The sequence below is a fragment of the Triturus cristatus genome, chromosome 8, assembly GCF_964204655.1.
Source record: "Triturus cristatus chromosome 8, aTriCri1.1, whole genome shotgun sequence".
In the NCBI taxonomy this organism is placed as follows: domain Eukaryota; kingdom Metazoa; phylum Chordata; class Amphibia; order Caudata; family Salamandridae; genus Triturus; species Triturus cristatus.
The window spans coordinates 984176142-984200919 of NC_140591.1; the positions used below are offsets into that span (position 1 = coordinate 984176142).

Genomic DNA, 24778 nt, shown 5'->3' on the forward strand with positions numbered 1-24778 from the left:
CTAGACTTTGGAACTCTCTCCCTGTCTATATTCGCGCCATTGACGACCTTCTGGTTTTCAGGAAAGCTGTTAAAACTTTCCTCTTTCCCCAGAATTCCTAGTGCTGTTATTGTTTCTGGTTATGTTTTGGCCTCGATATCTTGTCTGTTGTAGCGCCGGGACGCCCCTTTGCTGGGGCATCTGAGTGCTCTATAAATTTGGCTAACATAACATAACATAACGTATGTGTGGGTGGACTTCTAAATTGTGGGATGAAATCCTGATGTACGCACGCCTAATTGGCTCCTAAGAGAGCACACATATTCTTTGTACTGTAGCGCTCACTTTGCCAGACGGGTATGATAGAGTTGAATGCTTTTCACTTACTAACTATATAACCCATCTTTCTGATCATATTTGGGACAGAAGTACATTTGCTTGAAATTATGAGAAGACTGGGAGTATTAAACATTAGCTAAGCAGAGGTTTTGCTCATTGTTAAGTCAGTTCTATGAGGCCCGTGTGCCTCATAGGCTGTTAGGCAACCATTGTGATCAGAAGTGCTCCTGCCCTTGGACCAACAATAATGAGGAACTACTGTGAGTTCACTGGATTGCCAAGTACATTCTCTTTAGTCTGTCTTTCAAGGGTCAGCAAAGTCAAATAGTCAACGTGTACTCTTGGAGCGTGGTTTTGTGGCAGAATGCTTAGTTCACCGGGGAGGAGGCTGGACGCATGCAGCACTAGGTTTTCTAGCGGGGAGTACGCCTTGAACTAATGTGGCCACAAGGATTTCCCCCCTACCCCTCCCATGGGGCAAATAGGTTTTTCCAATAGGGTTTCTCTAAACAGGTGGCAGCTGGCTATAGGCCTACGCCCCCAGTGGTAAGATTGGAGCCCAATATTTAAGGTCCTGACGAATGCCACGTACCCAAGTGGACAATACAGGCAGAAACATGTTGACCCCCTATTAACAATCACTGATTCACAGCGGCGACGGGATGATAAGGTCCCCACTCACCGCACTTATATATTTTAATCCCACATAGTAACCCCATAGAATAAAAATTGTTCTGGTATACTATGATGGTTTTTAAATTCACTCACTCCTTTTTTTGTTTGGGCCCCCACTTAGTCTAGAAGTGCATCCCTGTCTTCAGGTGTATGCCCGCCCTCTATCAAACGCGGTTTTTAGAGGGCGAGGACTGGCAGATGATGAGGCATGACACCTGGTGGTGTGTGATGCCAGTCCGTCAATTTTTGTGATTTGCCCCCACTAAATTGGGCATCTCTTAAGACACAACTAGGGACGGTCCTTTCTGTGGTTCATAGAATGCTTAGTTCAGCCAGCACGTGTATCATTCAATTGAAATATATTGTCCAAGCAGTCTAATTCCTTCGAGAAAAAGTTATAAGATGTTATTTGTATTATAGAAATATGTTTAGTAACTTTTGGAAGTTATATGTCTTGAATATGTTACTAATTCACTTACGAGTCCTAATAAGGCTAAACCCGATCTGGGTTGCTTGTGTTACCTTATTGGGGGCCTTGCCTGGCAATTCAGGGTGGACTGTTCCCCTGAGGAGCACAGTTAATACTGATTTGCATAAGGCAGGTCTCTGTTTAGAAAGGCTCTGTGGTGAATAACAGTGGATTGGGATGCCACCCAGATAAAGTTACCAGTAGTGTAGACTATTTGCAAGCATTCCTCTCATCACCTTTTGTGTGCTTTAACTACTTTTTGACTCATCACTAACGCTAACTGTACTGTATACAGCAAAAGGTAAACAAAAACAAAGTGCTGTGCACTAATACCATTATGTGCTGGACATCCCATAAAGCCAATGGCTGAGGTCGGTTCAACCAAACAAGATAATGGGCACATACGGCAGAACTTAAGCCCTTTCAATATATTGTATGTTGGTGGTGTCTTTTAATGCTGGCAACAGTCAGATTTAGCAGATAGCAAGCTGTCAAGCAAGACCTAAAAGTGTGTCTAAGACAGCTCACACTTGCAAAAGCTCAAATCATTTATAAATGTGCAGTATACAAATGCCAACTACATAACATGAAAAAAGAACATCCTTCTAGTAGTATATCCTGACCACTGTCAGAAAGCACAGTGTGCCTGCAGTGGGGCTTAACTTGTCTGGTCGTACAGAGCCATTCACCACCTTCCTAAGTCTCTGTTGTGTCTTCAGTGTACCCCTTTCTGCACTTGCGCCCTAGTTGTCCTAAGTGCGCTTCTGTGTCTTCTCCCAAACATTGCCTGTTCCCATCTGCATCCACCTGGTCTACCAAACACTTCATAGTTCTTGATCCCTGTCTCCTGACACGTGTTGCGCCTTTCTTCTGGCATTGTGATCTGAAGAACTGTGAATAAGAGACGAGAACTAAATCTAGCAAAATGTTCAAATCTCAGCACACTGAAAAAAAGAACACATTAAGTCCTGTGAATATCGCCTACCTTTTGGACTGAGGTGTGTGCCAAATGAATCACTTGCATTTCATTAAAACGTGTCCTTGATAAAGCACTCACTGATAAAAAAAAAGTGAAAATCGATATCACATTAATTAGCATGTTTTGTTTGTCTGCATTTTTGATGTTTTGTTTTTATTCATGTCATTGCATCTGGATGGAACACTATAAACGTGTTATGTTTTGTTCTCGTTGTAAATGGATTTAGCTCATTGTCTGGAATTGATTACGATGCAAAAAAACGTAATTGCATTTTTAGGCAGTTATGCTTTTGCCACTGCTGGTGCACCGTCGCTCACAGAATTTTATTTTAAAGGGAATCTTTTAAACCCCCTCCTCTGCCTGCCTCTCAGGGGCTGCTTATTAATACGGCAGCGCTGCGTCTGGAAGGAGCCGTATTGATGACACGAGTCAAGCCGTTGCTGAGGATGAGAGCAGGCACAGGGAACCAGCAGGGCCTGTGTAATGCGAGCTCATCGGGGATGCACAGCGCGTTGCAGCATTAGGCATTCGGTTCGTGTTTCACCTAAATGCATGCTGTCTTCTCGAGAGGACGGACAGAGGCTCTGCACCGGCTCATTCAAACTGAGGGGGGAGAGGGCAGAGCCAGCAGGGAGCAGGGGACCGGCCGGCATCTGGTGGAGAAAGGTTAAGCTGTCTGCTGCACCTCACGTCTGTGGACGCCGGATGTGCGGGTCGCGAGGTGGCGTAGGCAGGAAGGTGCGCTCGGAAGGGTCCCCGCTCGCGCCGTGGATTGCTACGCAGTAGCGGCACGCGGGATACTGCAGCCAGGATGGAGCTCCGCCAAGCGCCTCTCTACACCACTGGCTCTGCTGACTGGGGAATCTCTGGATAGACCCGGGGTCTCGCCGGGGCAGTGAAGGACTGCGTTTTGGAGACATGTTTTCAGTTTAATTTTCATTTTTTAATTGAAAAAGACGTGCCACTGGATGAATGGAGGTTTTGAAAAACGATGCCCTTTTTACACGGGCTTCGTGTCATTTTTGGAGCAAGAGAACAGCAGTGAAAGAAAATGCGCGCTCATGTATATGTAAATGTACATTTTGTGTACCTCTGAGCATGGCATGCTTATCCCATCTCCGATGAGTGGCGGTGGTGGGATAGCTGTGCAGGAGGCGCTTATCACTGGGTGAGGTCCGTTCATCCACTTTGCTTCTGGAAATTTTGGAATACACTCAGCGATTACAATTCATCAAAGGTAAGTTATGAGGTGCAGTGCACGTCTGCGTTGAACATTGTCATATTTATTTGTAATGAACGTAGCTCTCAAAAATGAGAGAAACTGAGTTGAGGACGCCCGTACGGGTGACACGTTCCTTTGTGCGCATGTTGATAACGGTTACTTCGCTGCAATTTAAGTCTTTCTTATTTTTTTTTCAACCGCTCCTCTTTTACTGAACAACTTTCAGGAATGGACACGGGACTAGGGAAGCCCAGGTGTATATTCTTTATGCCGGCGAAGCGATGGTTCTTGTGTTGATCCGGGTTGAATTTGGGCAAATCACTTAATCTGCCTGTGCCTTAAAAAAAAAATACGTGTAACATCTGCTTTTTTTGTAAAGCGCTCTAACACCCTCCGGCGAGGTTCGCGCTATAAAAAACTGTATGCACGCACGCACGCACACAGACACACACACGCACGGGATGCTACGTTACATAGACAAATGGCTTTTCAGGGGTACAAATCCTAGGAGTACGGTGACATATTCTCTAGAGTGAACTCTGACGATGGGAATGCTCTGCATTACTCCCTGGGAAGGTGCTAGGGTTCTCTGACAGGAATGTTCATAGGTATGAGACAGAGCGACTCACCCTCGCACTGTAAACGCAGTTGTGTAAGTACACCGAGTGCTAAATTCAGCTGGATCCCAGGCAAGCAAGTAAAACTCAGAATCTGAGAAGGCCCGGTAATGTAGCTACCGGTGCGCGGCAGTAGGCATGACTCTAACTCCATTCATAATATATAATGTGCTATGGAGAGGCGGCTCCGCACGCCCGGTATCACTTTAGCAGTTGCTTTTTACATGCATACCGTTAGTACAAGATGCGGCACTTAATGTTTGCAAGTGGTTGCAAACGGTGGCCACCGTCACTTATTTTTATTTATTATTTTTGATCACCAGACTGTGATCCAAGAACAAGAGAGAGACTTGCAGAAAAGGAAGAATTTGAAGGAAGAAGAGGAAGCTAGGAAAATAGTGTCAAAGGGCAAAAGCAAGGATGGAAAGGAACCTGCAAGAGTGAGAAAGAGACAGGAAGTATAGGGTGGTTGAAGACAGAGGCGAGAGATAGAATCAAGATTAGGCAGCCTGAGCACTCATGATGGTCGGACTTCAGAGTACAGTGGTGGGATCTAGAGGAAAACACCTTGGACCCCTGCACTTGTGTTTTGACAAATTAGGTACAGGAAAGTGTTTCAAAGAGCATTTGAAGCCATTAGCTATGGGAGCTGACCTACGTGCGCTGCTGCAGTTTAGGACTCCAGCATATGCCCCAGTGAAGTATGTCACCTTAGAAAAAAATACTAAAATGAAGAGTTGATGCTATAAGGTATTAGTAAAGCATATGTTCACTCTTTAAGACTCTTGGCTCTGAAATAACATGTTTATTGTTACCCAGCAGTATTCAATGTATCAGCCGTAAAAAGAATGAAAAGCTGAGTGGATCCGCTGGGATTCAAACCTGTGATCATGAAGTCAGACAGATTTCTGGTGTGGATGCCTGAGTCAGCTCAGCCACCAGCCTGACATGTTAGAGCGATACGAGAGTAGGTATGTCTGCATATGGATTCATATAGTGCAAATGTAGCTTCCAAACAACAGTAATAAGGGGTTCACAGTAGAGTGAGGATACATCGAGGGTGAAGAATAAAGATTTTAAGGGGAAGAGGTTGAGGGGATCGGAGGCAAAGGGAATTAGGGCAGATAAGTAGCTAGTAGTCAGGGTCCTGGAGAACCCAAACCCTAATCTCTTTCGGACGCCTGAAGTCTAGCTCTTTTTTGCTCTCCCTGTGGCCTTTATTGGCTCTCTGCCTTGGAACATGTGTGGTGCCTGTCAGAGTCACTGCAAATCTGTGAGACCTTAGCTAAAATTCCTCTCAGTTTAGCCAGTAGCCTTAGTGGGAAATTAGGATACCCATTGAAAAACCTGCGACTAAAAAACTGAAGCGCTCCCAGAAGGCTTTTGCGTCATAAATATTTAAGCAATGGATTAGCGCTCCTTAACACACAAAAGATATCTTAACATGGGCTTCCTAGCACGGATGAGAAAATGTTGTCTAGACCAGCGGTTCTTAACCTTTGGACTTCTCTGGACCCCCACTTAAACTTCACTGGAATACGGGGACCCCCCACTGAGCCATCATTGGAAGTCAGGGACCCCTGCCTAAGAAACTTCAATGATTTGAACCTCAAAACAATAGATACAAATATAAACAAAAGTATCCACCAAACAAATGCTCAAATATTGAAATGTTTTGTTTAATTGACAATCAAGTATAGAAACAAACATTTTGCTTCTCTATTTGTGTACTTTATTAACATAAATGTGTTAATTGTAATATTATTTCATTTTGTAAAACAGTCACAGACCCCCCTGAGTATGCCTTGCGGACCCCGTAGGCCCCCCCCCCCCCACCCGCCCACAGGTTAAGAACCACTGGTCTAAACTTTGGGTGGCAGAAGAATGTCGGTACCACTGAAGCTTAGTTCATTTGTATGCCATTGGTCATGTAGCTGTAGCAGAGAAAGCTGGCTTCTGCAACAGGACCGCCATGTTGACAGGCCAACTATTTAGCATAAAGGAAAACAGTGTTATCAAAGATCATGGAATGTTGCCTGTGCTTACACCATATCTGACATGACATAGAGCAGAGGGACCTCCCTCTGCACTGCATTGTCTTTGTACCACTGCTATGTAGCATGCAGTGGAAGTGCGTGCTCAGTAAAGCGAATACTGATGACCCCGCCACTAGTGACCCTTTAACCTTGCCTTCTGGAGACAGTCGGCGTCCTATCAGAATGCGTCAGACACATGACTGCCCAGATGATAACACATTGGCTGAGAGCGAATTCTGGCGAAACTGAGCTGATGGAAGAAGATTGATAAAGAAAATTAGAGCACAAAGTATTAATAAATAATGTGGGTGCAGAGCGTCAATACAAATTGCAATTCCTCGTTCAGTATATGACACTCATAAAACAAACCAGTGCAGCTGCTGTTCCATTATTATTAATACAACTTTAGTTCATTAGACACATTTTCATATAAAATTACTAATACAGAAAAATATCAGTTTCTCCAAAAACGTTCCCTCCTTTTTATTTAGCAACAATTTTCGAAATCTTTCGCCAACAAAAGCAACAACTGGAGTTTCTAACAGCAATACAAATTAAAATGCACTATGTGCAAACAATGTCGCAGCTGCTCATTCAAGCAGAGGCAAACGAGTAACCTACTGAGGAGGGACTCCTTTTATATCATATTACAATTACACAAGCCTTGATTTCAGTGTTTCAGCTACCCAATGTCTTCTATTTTTGAGACCGAGTCACATTTTCAATAGCAATCTTCTGGACTCAGGATCTGGCACAAAGGACAGAAACTCACTAGCCCACTAAATTTGTGAGTTGTAACAAAAGAAGTACTGACACTTCTTTCTTTCAACTTAATTCTAATTTAAAGTAGGTAACTGAAACCTTATTAGTTTATTAAAGTTTAGTTTATTTATGTTTATCCGCTAGCTAACCATATAAATGCAGGATCCATTTCACAGTGCAAAAACGTTACTGCTGATCTTACCAGTTTGTAATGAGGAAGATAGATCAGTTTCAATTCGTAGGCAATATTCCTTTTCTCTTCTTGATTTGGTATTGGTGACCTCCTCCTCGCTAATTTTGGTTTTAAAAACCTCACGTGTCTTTACCTGGAGTAGAAGACTAGGGTGTTAAATGCCTTGATTAGGTCTTTTATGCTGCAGTTACTACATAATACCAGAGTGTTTGTGAAGGAAAGCAAAACTCAGCAATAACAAATGTCTTACACTCACTTTGGAATCCACAGTCTGTCCATCACTTTCAGAATCAAGCCTGAAATGTGGAATGGTCCCCTATTAGCTGCGAGATCTCATGCTGCTCTTCACAAATGGCCAGGGAGCAATCGGTTGCATGTCAGGATATTGCTTGATATATACATACCGTCGATACACCTATGTGTGTAATTAGGTATATTATATCCAAACTTAACCTATTCACACTTACCTTCACAATATTCTGACAGACGATATTATGGCAGCGATATTTTAGTAGCTTGATAGTTGAATGTTGATCTTGGCAGTAAGCCCACTAAACTCCAGCAAAACTCAAAATGCACACAATACACATGATTATTTATTATGGTAGTTTACTGATGGGCAGTAGTGTCAGTGAAGGTCTGTTTTAAAATGAATTGAAATCCAATCAATGTCCGCAACAAAAATCTTCTTCCTTCCGCATTGTATAAGGCTGTTTAACAGATCTCAGAGTTTTCATATACATTTTGCCTGTTACACTTTACTATCTGCCTTCTTTGCCGCCACTGTAACAACCATTCAAAGATTTGCTGCTGTTCAATGCGAAATACATATTGAAATTCAAATGAGTTTTATACTCTAATCAGCTTATATAGTATAATCTTGGGTTGGGAATTTCCTTAAAGTCCCTTCTATAGTCAACAATCCCTTTAATCCTCTTCAGTGACTGAATTTCATCAATTTTCCTTTAACAACTAAATAGTCTTATTGTAACTACAGCTACATACAACTTGTAATCTATATTACTGTATGTGTATTTATTCGTGAACACCATACCAGGGATAATTAAAGCAGTGTGTTTGTAATCTCTTGCACTGGCTTCAGCACATTTTCTTGAAATACAATGGGAGGGTTGTGAGACAAAAGTATGTGTGTGTTTGTATTTGTATGTGTATGTGTGTTTGTATTTGTGTGTGTGGAGTATCAGGGGAGGTTTGGGTGTTCCTCTGCCTGTGTGGATGTATTGACGATTTCATTCCATACCATTATAAAAGTGAGCCAGTGTGAGTATGACCTTTTTAATTAAAAATGAGGACTACAAGGTCTGTTAAGATAGATACAGAAACTCCTCATCCTTTGGTTGACTGAGACTAAGAACATACATATATGTAATTGGTGGCAGGCAAACTTCATTTTATGTCTCTTTTGTGTGAAACCTTAACTTGAAGGTCAGGGGATAGCAGCGTGTTTGTAAAACCAGTTTGAGGATGCACTGATGGATACTGCTCAGTCCCATCTCCTCCACTCCTATCTTTTACTCAGTTTGTTTTCTTGGAAATGGGTTGTAGCAGCGAAACTGAGAGTCCTTGTAGCATTTTATCTATATTTCCATTTCTTTCTTTCTTTCTTTCTTTCTTTCTTTCTTTCTTTCTTTCTTTCTTTCTTTCTTTCTTTCTTTCTTTCTTTCTTTCTTTCTTTCTTTCTTTCTTTCTTTCTCTTACTTCTTACTGATTCCAAGGTTCAATTAGTTATGGCCATTGATAAATGGGTTTCAGAGTGACATCAGAAGCACACCAACCACAGAGAAGAATACTTCTAGATAGAAATTGGCTAACTACGACCATACTGACTGAGTGACCTTTGGGCTTCATTTAGCCATTCTTGACCAGCAATAAAGATCCATATTTAGGCAGTGTGATGGGACAATGTTATCTATGATTACATTGTTACTGGTCCTCGGTTGTGGGAAAACTATCTATGTCAACCAATATTGTGGATCGCAGTATAGTTATCCAATTCTGTGATTTCCTGTAGTGTGGTGAGAGTTAGCATATAAGAGTGTGTGAGAAGACATAAGGATATACCCCGGATCTACCTTTTAGTTTGCTGCTTAGATGCAGTCACCAGGTCTTCCAGTGACTGTATGCAAATTCCTTCTATTATGCTGACCGAACTTTTGGTTCAATGACAATAAGTGAGGAAGAGGATGTGGCCTAACGGCTAGGGCAGGTCATGCTCGAAGCTGGGAAACTGGATTTGTGTCTTGCCAGGGATCCTCAACATCCTGTGATTCTGGGCAAATCACTTAATCTCACCATACCTAGCAAAAAAAGTACAAATTAATATGTCTGTCTGTAACACAACTGGTGCTCATATAAAGCCCTCTGATACCTTTGGGTCTAGTCCACACTATATAAAAAAATTAATTAATTGTTGCTTTACGGCTGTGCCTATGCAGAAGGGGTTGCTCACTAAGGGGTCTATTAGGATGGCGGTCGGAAAATCACTCCAACCGCCATGGTAGTGGGTACAGACCGCCCGCCAGGACCGCGGCATAACCGCCTGTCCAATTAGTATGCTCCACAGTCGAAATCAGACCGCGGCGGTATGATCGCGGCCTTTAACATTGCGGCGGTTGCTGCTGCCAGCAGCACCACTGCGATGTCGAAAGGAGCATGTCCTGCATATCCCTGCACTGCGTGGCAGGCACTGCACAGTGCCTGACACCTGGTACAGGGATATGTAGGGGGGTACCATGGGTATCCCCCCAGTGCACCAACACCCCCCAACACATTGGGCCCCCGGAGACATTCTCCGCATGCCTTTCCATGGCGGTTCCACCGCAGCGGAAAGGCTGGCTACCGCCAGCATCATAATCATGCCGGCGGAGCCTGGCCCTGCACCACCCCCATTTTAGCGGTCCAGCTCCGCCCACCAGGCAAGCGTGCGGGCTGCTACCGGCGGAAAAGTGGCGGGTGGAATTTCTCACCGCTGCGGTCATCACCGCCATGCTAATGTGACCGGCGGTTTTCCGGGTTTCAACTATGGACGGATGGCAGGCGGTGGCCATCCGTCCACCATCCTAATAGACCCCTAACTTCCAGAAGATTTTTCCATTTTAAGATTCTGTAACAAATTAATGGGAATAATAAGAACTCTGAACAGAGATTCAGGGTAGTAAAGATTTTTGTGAGAAAGAACAAGCACAAATCTGACATTGTGCGGTAATCGCAAAGATAAAAATTTGCCAGAGACAAAACCCCACCATAGCCATTCACATGGAGAAGACACATGACATAGTTTTCCGTGAAGAATAAATCCGATACCTGTGAAACTGGCATCTATTAATTTTCAGACCCTGTTATCCAGGGGTTAAGGGGCTTCTTTAGAGTTTCGTGGATGAAATAGTCCATCTCAAATGTGGCAGATATCGAGTCCACTATCTATCAAGTGCAGTGAAGCTTATGGCACTTACAATTTTGCGGGTGGGATATCTGGCACTTTTTACTGAGCATCCCATTGCCAAATTTAAAATAAGGCTTTAAGTCTTAATGTGTTGCATCCGTACAATAACATCAGCCAACAACTCCTGCTGTCCTACAACCACTGGTAGGATCCTGTGGGAACACGTGCTCCTTTGTTCTTTGGCATTAACACTTGTTTTCCACTTTATGTCCTCTTGTGGTAAGCTGAACCTTGGAACTTGCCATGGACATCAGTTGGGGGTGCCAGAGCTAGCAGCTGCAACTTCTTGCTTGTCAATGCATTCAATCAGCATTTGTATAACACACTATTATTCCATTTAGCTAAGGTTGTATTGCGTTGTGCACTAATTTTTATTTGAGTAGAGACATTCAAATAAAGTGGGCCAATTGTGAAACAATGGTTTTAAAAAAAAATCTGAATTGATCCATTTTTTAAACTTGAGCAATTTCAAACAGATTTTTCCTATGCATAACAAATTAGAACAGCATTAAATATGAGGCTTACCAGCACAATTTAAGAAAAAGGAGCAAAGATGACTTCTCCAACCCTGCAGTGATTAAAACGGACATTATCCTTCCTCCAGTTTTACATGTTAATTGGTTTTAGGACAGGTTGGTAATTGGCACGTACCGTGCTAAAGGCTGAATATTGAAGGAAGGGAATTGGTGTGCATTGGCAGTGTCAGTACCTAATAAAGGCTCATTAGAGGTACATTTTCTCCCCTAACTGCTCACCAACGAGGCACTGCCATGTGGGGAAGGCTGGATCCATTAGTTATCAGCAATTCAGCATGATGGAGGAGGTAAGTGTCAGCCAGTGGGAGAAAACAAACCCCAAACTTCCTGGGCTAAGCAGTCAAAAAAATGATACATGACTGTTGCTTTTTTTCAGAGATGATGAGAATTTACTTCACAGTTTTTTTCACCATCATGTACCATACTAAGCCAAGTAGTAATCCTATATCACGTGTAACATATTAAGCAAGTAGTGCATTTTTAGTTCTATATTTGATTTATGCAGTTGTAACATATCAATAAACATCACAGTATATTTACTGACATTGTGATACAATTCTCATCTGTTAAGTGACTGCACCGTCTTTAAAATACATGAAGCCTGCAAGATCTATGGAACCTGAGGAATAGCTCTGTTGTGAGAAACTCGGGCATGTAAGATCTTTGTGAGACGACGGATAGCTCAGCTGTCCGAAGCTTGCGCCAGTCATGTCTGTGCAATCCGATGGGTGAAGCTGTTTGAAGCCGGAGCGTTTGACAACTGTGTAACATTAGGGTTGCTACTGTCTAAGTTGCAAGGCTATTAGGTCCAGTAATGATCGTTCTGTGTGAGTAATGGGTTTGTAAGGCCTAGTTAACCACAGGGATAATTCTACAGTTTGATGGTTGAGCCTATAAAATCTGTGAAGCAAAAGGAAAAATTCTGCATTGAAACCTGAGCCTTTAACATTTTTGGAAACTAGTGAGTAGCTCTCCTTCGGCTTGTGACATCCATGTTGAAGGATCTAAGAGATAGCACTGCTCCCGGGGGTTTGAGCCTGTACAATCTCTATAAATTGTTGGATAGCGCTGCAGTCTCAAGCTTTGATCTGTAATATTTGTTTAACCCTGGTTATAGCATTGTATTGCCATTAGTATGCCCTCCCACAATGTCTGTGGTCAAGCATTGCAGACTATAATTTATTTTGATATATGTAGCCATACCTAGACATACAATCAATGTGCTCATGTCTGTGAGGTCTGCACTCAAGTCATGTTCTGCCTGTTATTGGCATATCATGAAAGTTAATTTATGGTTGTCAACTATCTGAAACTTTTACCTGTTTTAGTAACTTTATTGTAATGTTAAGGATTTGGAACTTGTACTTTATGTTACTTGGGTGATGTGAATATCACTAATGTCTGCAAAGGGAACCATGTGATATCACTTCCTGTGATGCCATGGTCTATAGGTCAGGTATTGTCCTTTCCTGTGATGTCATCAGGGGCTCCAGGGACATGTGATGTCGAAACCTCTACCCCTGACATTTTGGTAAAGCTAAGCTGTAGCAAATCCAACTTTTCTGCATAGTCACCCCTGATTTTTCAATTTGTTTGCCTTTTTCTTGATTTTTTTTTTGCTGTTTTTTTAACTGTGCATACTATGGTGCTATTGCCTAACCCCCAGTGTATGTGCTCTCCCTACTTTAAACATGGGCAAATTGTCTTACCCCAGACTGACATATTTAACTTGCTTATAAGTCCTTAGGATATGGTGTGGAAAATAAACTCAGGTTGTGGAAGGTAAATGCCACCATTGGATTGCAGCACCTACTGTACTATTCCCAGAGTGGGACTCTAAAACATGGCTTCAGACACACCATATGTATCCTGACCTCAGCAGATGAAAAAACTGCTGTGAAATCAAAATAACCCATTCTGACAGGCAGGACACCCTGCTCTTAAATATTATTAAGTCACTCCTAAGTACACCTGGTTGTCCACAAGATAGGGTGACTGATATTTAAAAGTGGAACATGTGAGAAATTCAAGTCAGCATGTTCCTTCAGTGAGTAGTCCTTAAAAGCTATTTTTACTGGCAAGGCTTTAGTTGGATTCTAGAAAATGTCAAATGAAAGATTATAAATATTAATTTGTAACTTTTCAGAGAAAATGGCTGGAATTGTAATTCAAAATCTGTTTTCATATTTAATAAAATTCCAATTCAGTGATGAAGTTTGATTTTTAATAAAAATTTAGAAACATACTTATGAGGAACTTACATTGTCTAAATCTTCTAGAGTCTAGTTTGCATTAGCATGCCAGCAGCTGCCCAACCAGTGCATGACCTTAATAAGGTGTGAAAACTGCTCGCAGAACAGGGCAATTGCCTAGGTCTGGTGACAGGTTGGGCTGGGTGTGAGGCATGCAATATTTATTAGCTCAGAATGGACAGCTGGGTTGGGTACAGGTGCTTCATTAACTTGAAAGAGACAGAAGTGAAGCCTCCCCATTCTTAGTTTAGCTGAAGGCAAGACCTAGAGGAGGGCAAGCCTTTGTCACCCAGGCCCACGCTAGTCAGTCTGTCAGAATTCTCAGTGGGAGTGGAGCTGTCCCCAAACCAGATTGGTGTGGAACATCGGTGAGGGGACTGCTTATTTCCCTGACACTCCCCTGGGTGGACACAAGGGCTCTGCAGAAGGGAGGAAAAGCTCTCAGATCTTAAATTCTAAGAGTGAGGTGCCCTCTGGAATTAATTGCAGTAGGGCAAATAGGAATGTGGGGAAGGCCCTCTGGGAAGTTTTACCCCATTTGTTAGGTGGGAGCCAGGAGTCACCCCCATCCACTAACTAGAGCCAAATATAAATGTGACTCTTCAAGGAACCTTCTTCAGGGCACTTTCTGAACCCGTGGAAGATAAAAAAGAGAACTGGACCCTCACTGCTGTAACCCGAGAGAAGCTCTGAAAGACTGAATCTGCTCCCTCTTGTACACTTGTAAAAAGCAGTGAACTCCAAGGATCAGTGTGCTGACCTCTTATGTGGCTACAGAGACCCAAAAACTTGAAACAACACTTTTTCCAAGTAGTTGTCTGAACTGGACTTACACTTGATCCTGCTCAGGGTCTTTTCTGGGTCAAGCCCTTTGTCGTAACAGCCTCCACTGAAGTCTGGGAGCCTCCACTGAAGAGTTGATGAAGAAAGGACTTACTACTGCATGATTTTGGGAATTAGGACAATTCTGACTTTCAGCCACCAGAGTACCAGCAGCAATCACTAGAGCCGACTCAGCAAAGGCGTGAATTCGCTGGGCTGAAGAAACAGTTTTGTTGTGCTTAGAGCTTCTCTGCAGCAGCAAACCAATTTCTGTGGCCTATTGGTGAGAGGATATGTGACTTTGTGAAGCCTTCATTGGATATAATCAGCTGCCTTGTTCCGCTTGAAGAAAAGGACTTTGATTTCAGAGAATATATAACATCAAGAAAATCTTGACCAGCTGAAGGCTTGAAAAGAATCCTGGTTGTAGTTGGACCTCACCGTACAGGAAATTAAAATTTCTCTAACTCTGACTTTTTCCCACCTAAATGAATGTCTTCAGCAGGATCTCGTCCAATATCTATCTAACCTTGCATTGACCTTGTTGGATACAGCATGCTGCCTTGCCCCACTTGAAAGCTTTTCCCTCCATTTTGCATAGGTCTCCAGATATAATCCTTGACCAGGCTATCCCACTTGATGCATCCGTCCTTAGGACCCATCACGGTCAGCCTCAAATTGCACCTAGGTCTTGAACTACCACAGACTATCATTGATGCTTTTTGGTGCTATTTTCACTTAAAACATAAAAAGCATATATCCCCAGTTCCATTGATTGGATTTTTGTCATTTTGGTGTAATTTTGTTTATTAAATCTTACTCTATTTTCATAAATTAGAGTGGGATTTTTTATAGTTTGTTTTTCTACTTTACAGTAGTCTAGGCATGCTGTCACCAAGGCTCACTTTGTTTCTACTATGGTCTGCCTGGGGTATTCGAAGGATTATAAACGTATAGTCTTAAATGGAGGGGGCCAGGTTAGAATCAAAATGATCTCTGCATATCTCACGTTTTGTGAAGGTGCCAGAGGAATTCCTAGGGTTCAAGAGCTGTTTCATGGAAGTCAATTGCAGGGGTCCTACTTTCCCAGGATTTAGGATTTCTGATTTGGCTCCGCTTAAAGAGATTTATTTAATTCAGTGGTGGATGTATTCGAGGCACTCTACGGCAATGACCATCTTCTCTGGACTCTTACCATAAGTGTATTTATATCTGTGTATTTATGTTTCTGCCTGTTTTGCAAGGAGGGTTAATTAAAGGGCAGGTCTTTAAGCATGGGTACCCTAAAATAGCTTATAAATACATTGCTAATAATTGCAGATTATTTTTAATGTATTGATTATTTATAACACTTAAAATAAAGGGGTCTTACTGTGCACTGAATAAAAGGTTTTTTTATTACCCAAACACATTCAATTAATTTATCGACTTTGGAAAGATCAAACGTTAAAATAGCAGATGTCGGTGTGTTTAACTAGAGAGCCACATAATTGAATCCTGGTTGATGTAGTGGAAAATAGTGACATGTATTTTCAGCTCTACGAGGTACCATGCTGTGAATGAAAGTACTGTAAAAATGTAAGTCATTATTTTAAACTTTTGTTTCATACAGTGTAAGATAGGCTGCTGCAAAAGGCACAACAATATTTAGGTTTAAGATTTAAAAAGTGCTTTAAAAATATGTATGTCATTAATATGCATGCTGTACCTAGTTCAAGCATGTTTTCTTATACCTGCCCATTAAAAGAAAACACTCCAGAACTCATCTGGTAACACCATTGTAAAACCTCTCAACAATAATAAATCTTTGCCATCAATTGAATCCAATACTGGCTTCCAAGCCGCCTTTATAGTTGCTGATTAACAAACTGCACACATTTGCATTTCTTTCAGGCATCCTGGTGAGAAGGTATGTTTCTTGTTTAGCTGTCTGTCCCTCCCTCGGCTTCACTTCACATGAGACTTCCTTCTTTACACCTCAGTGAGGCATCTCAACTGCAGAAACCAACTGTATTTTTCACAAAAAGTAGTGGAATCTGGGGGTTATACTTAGTATACCCCTGATGCAACCCATAAGTTCAAGTTTCACTTATGTTGGCTACACCTGTTGGAGCTGTGTGGGGTTACAGGGCAGATTTTGGTGGCAAATGTGAAATGAGTAAGCTGTCTCTTTGTTCAACAGTCCAGCTACTTTTAAATAGATGTACTTATTTTAACCTAGGCCCATGTTATCATCACATTCTTTTGTTAGAGCAGCAATTAAAGGAATAGCGCTTAGCAGGGCCGGACTGGCCGTAGTGGGCACCGTGCGTTTACCAGTGGGCCGCCAGGGTAGGGGCCAGTTTTAAACCCCTGGGCGTCCGTTTTTGTTATTGGGGCTGGATTTTCAGCATAGCTGCAATATCGGCCCCCAGCAACAAAAGTGGCACAAAGCTTTCCTTCCGCTAGCACTCCCTTTAATACCCCCACTGCCAGGGGCCGGCCAAGCTTTTTGCCAGCGCCAGTTTCGGTTCCCAGTCCAGCCCTGGGGCTTAGAACATGTGTGAAAAGCGTCACTTCTCATACCATAAAGTATTTTGTCAAAGAACTTCCCTTACTGAAGAGCAAGATAATCTCACCTGGCCAGTGCCCACCTGATAGTTCTACAGTACATAGTTTTGATTGACCTCGCTTCTGTCACAATTGATGGACAGAATGCAGAACAATGTCATACATTCACCCCAGTACAGAGATATAGGCCTAAATCCATAGTTTTTTTTCTCCCCATGCCATGCCTTGTGTTTGCTTTGCTCGCCCTAAGTTGGCAGGGTATGCCCAGACATGGGTCCCTTGCTCACTTTGCCACTGGATTCAAGCTAGCCTGGCTGAAAAGGGCTGTTAGCCCGAAACCGGTCCCAGGATGCTTGTTTCCGGTCTAGGGAAGACATGGCTTGGCAGTTTGGGCTGGACTGTTCCCATGAGGCACAGGGTCAAGACTGATTTGCATATAGCTGTGTCTGAACTGGGGTGGTAAAGTGATCTAAAGAATGGTGATGGATTCAACCCAGATCTGTGACTGGGGGTGAGTATTTGAAAAGTTTCAGCACTCCGTCCATCATCTCCTTGTGTTTGCTTTGTTCGCCTTAAGTTGGCAGGGTATGCCCAGACTTGGGTTCCTTGCTCACTTTGCCACTGGATTCAGGCTAGCCTGGCTGAAGAGGGCTTGTTAGCCCAAAACCGGTCCCAGGGTGCTTGTTTCCAGTCCAGGGAAGACATGGCTTGGCAGTTCGGGCTGGACTGTTACTATCAGGCACCTGGTCAAGACTGATTTGTATATAGCTGTGTCTGAACTGGGGTGGTAAAGTGATCTAAAGAATGATGATGGATTCAACCCAGATCTGTGACTGGGGGTGAGTATTTGAAAAGTTTCAGCACTCCGTTCATCATCTCCTTGTGTTTGCTTTATTCGCCCTAAGTTGGCAGGGTATGCCCAGACTTGGGTCCCTTGCTCACTTTGCCACTGGATTCAGGCTAGCCTGGCTGAAGAGGGCTTGTTAGCCCGAAACCGGTCCCAGGATGCTTGTTACCGGTCCAGGGAAGACATGGCTTGGCAGTTCGGGTTGGACTGTTCCCATGAGGCACAGGGTCAGACTGATTTGCATATGGCCATGTCTAAACTGGGGTGGCAGAGTGGGCTAAAGAACGGTGATGGATTAAACCCAGATCAGTTGACTGGGGGTGAGTGCTTGCAATGTTCAACACTCCGTCCATCATTTCCTTTGGTTTTTGCTTTGTTCGCCATAAGTTGGCAGGGTATGCTCAGACGTGAGTCCCTTGCTCACTTTGCCACTGGATTCAAGCAGGCCTGGCTGAAGACGGCTGAAATGCCAGAAACCGGTCCTAGGAAGCTTGTTTCCGGTCCAGGGAAGACATGGCTTGTCAGTTCGGGCTGGACTGTTCCCATGAGGCACAGGGTCAGACTGATTTGCATATGGCCATGTCTGAACTGGGGTGGCAGAGTGGGCTAAAGAACGGTGATGGATTAAACCCAGATCAGTTGACTGGGGGTGAGTGCTTGCAATGTTCAACACTCCGTCCATCATTTCCTTTGGTTTTTGCTTTGTTCGCCATAAGTTGGCAGGGTATGCTCAGACGTGAGTCCCTTGCTCACTTTGCCACTGGATTCAAGCAGGCCTGGCTGAAGACGGCTGAAATGCCAGAAACCGGTCCTAGGAAGCTTGTTTCCGGTCCAGGGAAGACATGGCTTGTCAGTTCGGGCTGGACTGTTCCCATGAGGCACAGGGTCAGACTGATTTGTATATGGCCATGTCTGAACTGGGGTGGCAGAGTGGGCTAAAGAACGGTGATGGATTAAACCCTGATCAGTTGACTGGGGGTGAGTGCTTGCAATGTTCAACACTCCGTCCATCATTTCCTTTGGTTTTTGCTTTGTTCGCCATAAGTTGGGAGGGTATGCTCAGACGTGAGTCCCTTGCTCACTTTGCCACTGGATTCAAGCAAGCCTGGCTGAAGACGGCTGAAATGCCAGAAACCGGTCCTAGGAAGCTTGATTCCGGTCCAGGGAAGACATGGCTTGTCAGTTCGGGCTGGACTGTTCCCATGAGGCACAGGGTCAGACTGATTTGCATATGGCCATGTCTGAACTGGGGTGGCAGAGTGGGCTAAAGAACGGTGATGGATTAAACCCAGATCAGTTGACTGGGGGTGAGTGCTTGCAATGTTCAACACTCCGTCCATCATTTCCTTTGGTTTTATTAACCAATTGTCGGCATTTACTTGCAAGCCCTTCCCTTTTTGTGTATAGTTATTGTTGCCATCATGTGTACTATCGTACATTTTGCTGATGTCTTGTTTTGTATTTTTAATGCACAGCAAACTACAGGAAATACTGGTCCTGTGGCTAATAACAATTCCATGAAAATGTCCACACAATAAAAGGTACCTGGTGACCCAAAGCAGAATAGATTTTCTCTTAACACATCAAAGCATTTCATCAAAAGCTGTCCTTATTCTTGATGCAAACTGAAAAATGGTTTCCACTCTGCTGTTCTTGTGTTTCATTTGTCTGAAGGCCTACAAGTTATTCTAGGTTATTTTCCAGTGTGATGCCTTCATCTTATACCAGGGTAGGTACGTGGCTGAGTATAGTCATTTAAAAATAAGTAACACGCTGAGTAGGTGTTGCTTGCTCCTCACTTAGGTGTGTCTTACTCATGAACGTCCAAGTGCAAGTTAGACTCTCTCGCAAAAAAAAGCTTTGGAAAATGGTCCATCATTACCTAAAACCTAATTCTCAAACGTATTCCTTCTTTGGGGAGTTATTTACCTCTTAAAGTTAGTGTGACTTAATTCCAAGTTTCCAGGAGGCTCCACACTTAAAGAAAGGTTTGTGAATTAAGGCCTGTAGTTGGTAATTGGTAGATGTTCGTAATTCTATCCCAACACGTTAGACAATGTCAAGTAAGCACAATTCAAGCCATTATTGCCTCAGTTCTCTTTTGTTGCAATTCTGGATTTTTTTAGCTGTGAAAATGACACAACAATAGTCATGTGACATACCTAAAACAACTAACGTGTTTTTACTCTTCACATGAAGATTATCAAGATCTGACCAATGCTTGTCAAGTGACAGGTGTTGTTGTGGGCTGTTTAGATTTCTGAAGTGCAAAAAGACAGGACAACTTAATGTGGCAAATAAAAGGATAAATGAGTGCCATGTTATCCACTGGGAATAGTTCTGATTAAGGTATGCGTAAAGGTAAAGTCCATGAAACTAAACTCCAGTTTAGCATGATATAGGAAAGTCAGGAGTAAACAGGATGGATGTAGATTTCCTAATCAGACGCTTCAGATGTGTCTCTATCAGTAGCCCCAAGTGAAACTGATTTTGCATGACTGCCTTCTCCTACTAAGAAATCCATCTCATCTCACAAATGTGTGCATCTGAAGTTCCCTGAAGAAAAGGGTGCCAGTTTTATTGTTTTATGAGGGTGGTTCTGCCGAACCTTATAAGAAAATACTCAAAATATGAAATCACAGGTCGTAAGAGTTACAGAGACAGATGGATGCTGTATGGATGAGGCTGGAGAGGGAGTGAAAAAAGTCTTCAAAGATGAACGCCTGATGAAATAATAAAGTACTAAGCTCTAAAAAAACCCTCTGCCAATTTTTCAGCATACATCACACTTATGTGATAGGTACCACACTCTTGCAGTATCACACTCTTGCAGTAATCGCATAAAAGAACTGGCAGGTCTAACCTGCTGAAACATATCAAGAGAAAGGCCTAGAAGAAAATCTAAACATGTAGAATTCGATGTGTTAAATACCGGTTCTTCATATCATGTCTCATTTCCATATTGAAAAGTCCAGAAAAATATGCGATTGCCATAACCGGTAAATACCGTTATCCTAGGGTAATGGTTTTTACCGGGTGTGGAAAACACGCACCTTATTTAGTACTATTTAGGATCAGGGCCGTAAATGTGTTATCTTTGCCTGTATTACCTGTTATAGCAATAAGGTCCTATGGCTGGCGGAAAAATAAATACGTCTAAAATATACACCATGAAACATGTTGTAGTGAGAATATGCTTTTAACAGGCACAGGCCATGATTATGACCGCGTGGGTATAATTCAATTCCTACACAAATGTGAATATATACAGGGATTGGAATTCTGAGTCGTTCAGTGATTGTTTAATCCTGCAGTTTTTCCTGTCAGATTACCGCAATCAATCTTGCTAAAATATATTGATGGAAACCCTGTCATAAAAAGGCAAAACATTCAGAATTCAATGCAATAAACAATTTCCAGGTTATGCTTCATTTTACCTTTTCAAAACACAGAATAGGATGTATTCAGAGCACCCTAATTAATATGTCAAATATAGATCATGGCAATTACTGGGTGCTATAAATTTGCACCCCCCTTCTGCCTAACTCGGATTCTGGACCAATATAGTGCACTATAATCCACATTATTGATAAAATAATGCAGGGGCAATGTCGTCGTGCTTCTCTAATTACTTGCTTTGGTAGATGCTTCAGTTCCGGTGTGTGCTAGATCTGGTATGACCGACGTGCCATGACGTCCACTTTTGTTAAGACAGAGTGAGTGTTTAGTGTCTTAACTCTGCGTCATAAAAAGAGAGGTTTAATACATCTATTCCTTGTTCCTTGGGGATTGTTACTCTCTAAATGTGCTTCTTATGAAACATTATTTTGGTTCTAAATGGCCTTTTATGTTATTTCCCCCTAGCCAGCCACCTGGGGGTTGGATCTCCACTCAGTTTTCCAGCAGCTGTGATTAAGCTGAGGAATCCATGTGGCCCCAGTGGAGGAGTACTCACTGGAAGTTTCATTTATTTTGCTTAAAGCCAGCGGTGGGTCAGCATGGCTCGCGGGTGGTGGGCCGGGGGTAGGTGCGGGGGGTGTGTGGGTGGTGATGGGCAGGTCATCCGGGGGGGGGGGGCAGCGCAATATAAAACAAAATTAAAAGAAATGAACTTACCTTGTCGCCGGGACCCGCGCCGCATCTCCTGCTCTCCCTGCCGAACTCGAGGAACAGGAAGCACAGCCAGGCCCCACTGACCAATCACAACGCTGCATTGCAGCATTGTGATTGGTAATCACCCAGGCTTCCCTGGTGAATCACAACACTGCAATGCAGCGTTGTGATTGATCAGAGCATCCTGGGTCGACTCACAGCCAGGGAATGGGGGCCTGGGTCTGTTCTCCACACATGCTGTAATGCAGCCTGTATGGAGAACAGGGAAAGTGCGCATTACTCTTTTGGGAGGCCCGAGAGCAGAGCAGCCCCACCCGCAAAGCAGCACTAGCATAAAATGATAATAACTCAAATTTTGTTTCTACTTCGCACTGCTTAAAAGCAGTGGGGCAACACTCCTCCATCATAGCGGAGGAGCTGCCACTGCTTATAGCATCTGTGGAATGACTCAGGTGGCTTTCATTAAGAGTACGATTATCTCAATGCAATGTTTTATGAAACTTAAAAGTACCACACATGAGGTTAGACTAAACCAAAGAAATCTACATATAAACCCATTATGAATACTGTGAGAAAGTGGATTATAAATTGGGGTGGATGGTAGTCCACCACATTTAATAATGTCACTATTCCTGTTGGAGCCAGTAAAGGTTTCAGTAATTTAAACCTGAGCTCAAACTCTGATAGCTATGGCACAGAGTACACAGCATTAATTTAAGAAAATGTGTAAAGCATTTATGAGTACCAAAACAGTTACAAAGTCAAAAACACATCACAATAAAAATACCACTCCAATTTTTGAAAATAGAGATATTTTTAATGAATTACATGACTCAAAAACTTTAAACTTCAATAAGGGGAGCCACAGAAATGAATTTTATGTAGCTTTATATAAAAAAATTGTGCTAAAAACATCAAGCGTCAACTGCGGGCAACTGGTTAAGCTAACCTGGGACAAGGGTAAGGTTTAATGCTGACCAAGATAGAGCGCTGGTTTGATACATAGGTCAGATTGGTTCTCGTTGAAAGTTAGAACATTTTCAAGAAAGTAGAGTTCTCAATGGAGCAAGACTTGAGGCTGCATCTGGAGATGGGCTCATTGTTGATGGGTTGACGAAAGACATGTTCTCAGTGAAGCCGTCAACAAAGGTGGAGAAGGCTTTGAGTGGTAAAAGTCCAGAGTTTGTGCCCAGCAAATTGTCGACATAAATTAGATGCTGCTCAGCGTTGGGCCTGGTAAAGCTTTCAACCTTCAGGTTTAGACTCTTTTGCAGAAGTTGGGTTTCCTCAGAGGGGCCAAGTTGAAAGCTGTAACCAAAGTGGGTTCAACATCGTTAAATGCCGGTCTGCGTCAGGCCCGATGTAACAGATTTGCTGTTGCGGGGTAGAACACTGTTGGAGCGGCGGTGAAATTAGGTCCACTGGCAATGCATTTTCAGCAGATTGGCTAGCAGGATTGTCCCGGTCCCTCATCAGTGCTTCAGGCAAAATGCTAGCCAAATTATTTTAAGCCCCAGGTTTTTTGGTTTAGGCAGTAGAAGTACACTCTGACACAATCCAAGGGTACCATGACCTCAGGAACATCATTTGGGGGTGAAGACTCATTCCAACACAAGCCACCAGCAGGCTCTTGGGCACCCCTCCTCTGTGGTAACTCAAAACCAGTCCTGATGGCGGCTCCTCACCCACTGGGATTGGTGCCTGGCTGGTGAACAAAAGATGGGGCAGGCCCAGCTGTTAGCTATATCTACAAGTGACAGGGTAGGTCTCTTTGAAGTTAATTAACGAACTGCAATATCCCAGTGTGCAAAGTCCAAAACCCAGCAGTAAAATATAGCAAAAAGAGTGAAAGACCATGCAAAAGGGGCATTTTCCACAAATACCATGAACTGAAAAATCGAACATGAAGAAAATGAATAACTTTTTTTATATGTATTGACAATGGAAAAACACTTAAATATTGATAACATCCTTTTTAATATCAATTTCAGCTCTATTAGGGTATGATGGAAATTAGTGTACGGTTATTGAGGCTTACTTATAGGGTTTGTCTTAAATTAGGGTTTCACTTGAATTAGCAAACAATAGGGGTTTATACCGTGCTTAGATTTAAGATTATTTTAAATGTTACTTTGTGAATTAAGGCCCTGTTTGGACCCTTTCTGTGATTGGTTTACAGCAAGGGTAAATGTTAGTGATACAGTTATGGTTGTAGTCATGGAGTTATATAATTATGGTGTCCTTCATAATCGCTTCTTCAGCATTGTTATTGTAAAGCAAAACAAGCATTTGCAATGCATTAGGTCTCGCATTTACTAGAGTTTGAGCTATTGGCATTGTAGATTACAATGCCTTTTATTAATGTGTTGGTTTAAAAAAAAAAAAAAAAGGCATTGTCCTTTACAATGCCAATAGCATAAACTCTCGCAAAAGCGAGACCTATTGACTATGTCAATGCTTGTTCTGGTTAGTCGTAAATCCATTTTCTCACAGATAACATCACGCAGGTCTTCGAGGGGTGTTTGCACACCGGGAACGTGGGCCTGGGGTACCTTATGCACGGGTGCTGACAAGCCTGGGGTGCCCGCCGGGACCCAGCATCGGTAGGAGGCTGAGGAGGTGGCCGAGCCATGGCGCACAATAACTGGCGCATCCCTGCTGATATGCAGGGATGCGCCAGTTATTGTAAATCTGCCCCGTAGTTTCGAAGGAAATCCTGCAGGTACTGGAAGGAAGTTGAAGTTAAAGTTATTATTGATTTATAAAGCCAATGCACATTATAGATAAATGTAGGCATGTACTGAAATTCAAATTGAAAAGGCCAGCGATGTAATCAGTTATGTTTTTGATTCAGTTTGGGAATTAAACTTTAAAAGTGCAGCCCCTTGGTGCCTTCAGCGCTAAACGAGCACGCAGGGTTAGTA

At 42.9% G+C, this 24778-nt stretch overlaps 1 protein-coding gene across 1 annotated transcript in view; it reads left to right on the forward strand.

The window, feature by feature from the left end:
- The first annotated feature begins 2900 nt into the window (after positions 1-2900).
- The window catches only part of FRMPD4 (FERM and PDZ domain containing 4), a 1281777-nt gene continuing 1259899 nt past the window's right edge, over positions 2901-24778 (forward strand). Inside the window, exon 1 of the mRNA XM_085622531.1 lies at positions 2901-3678. The gene's annotated coding sequence lies outside the window, so the exon portion shown is untranslated. The remainder of the gene's footprint in view (positions 3679-24778) is intronic.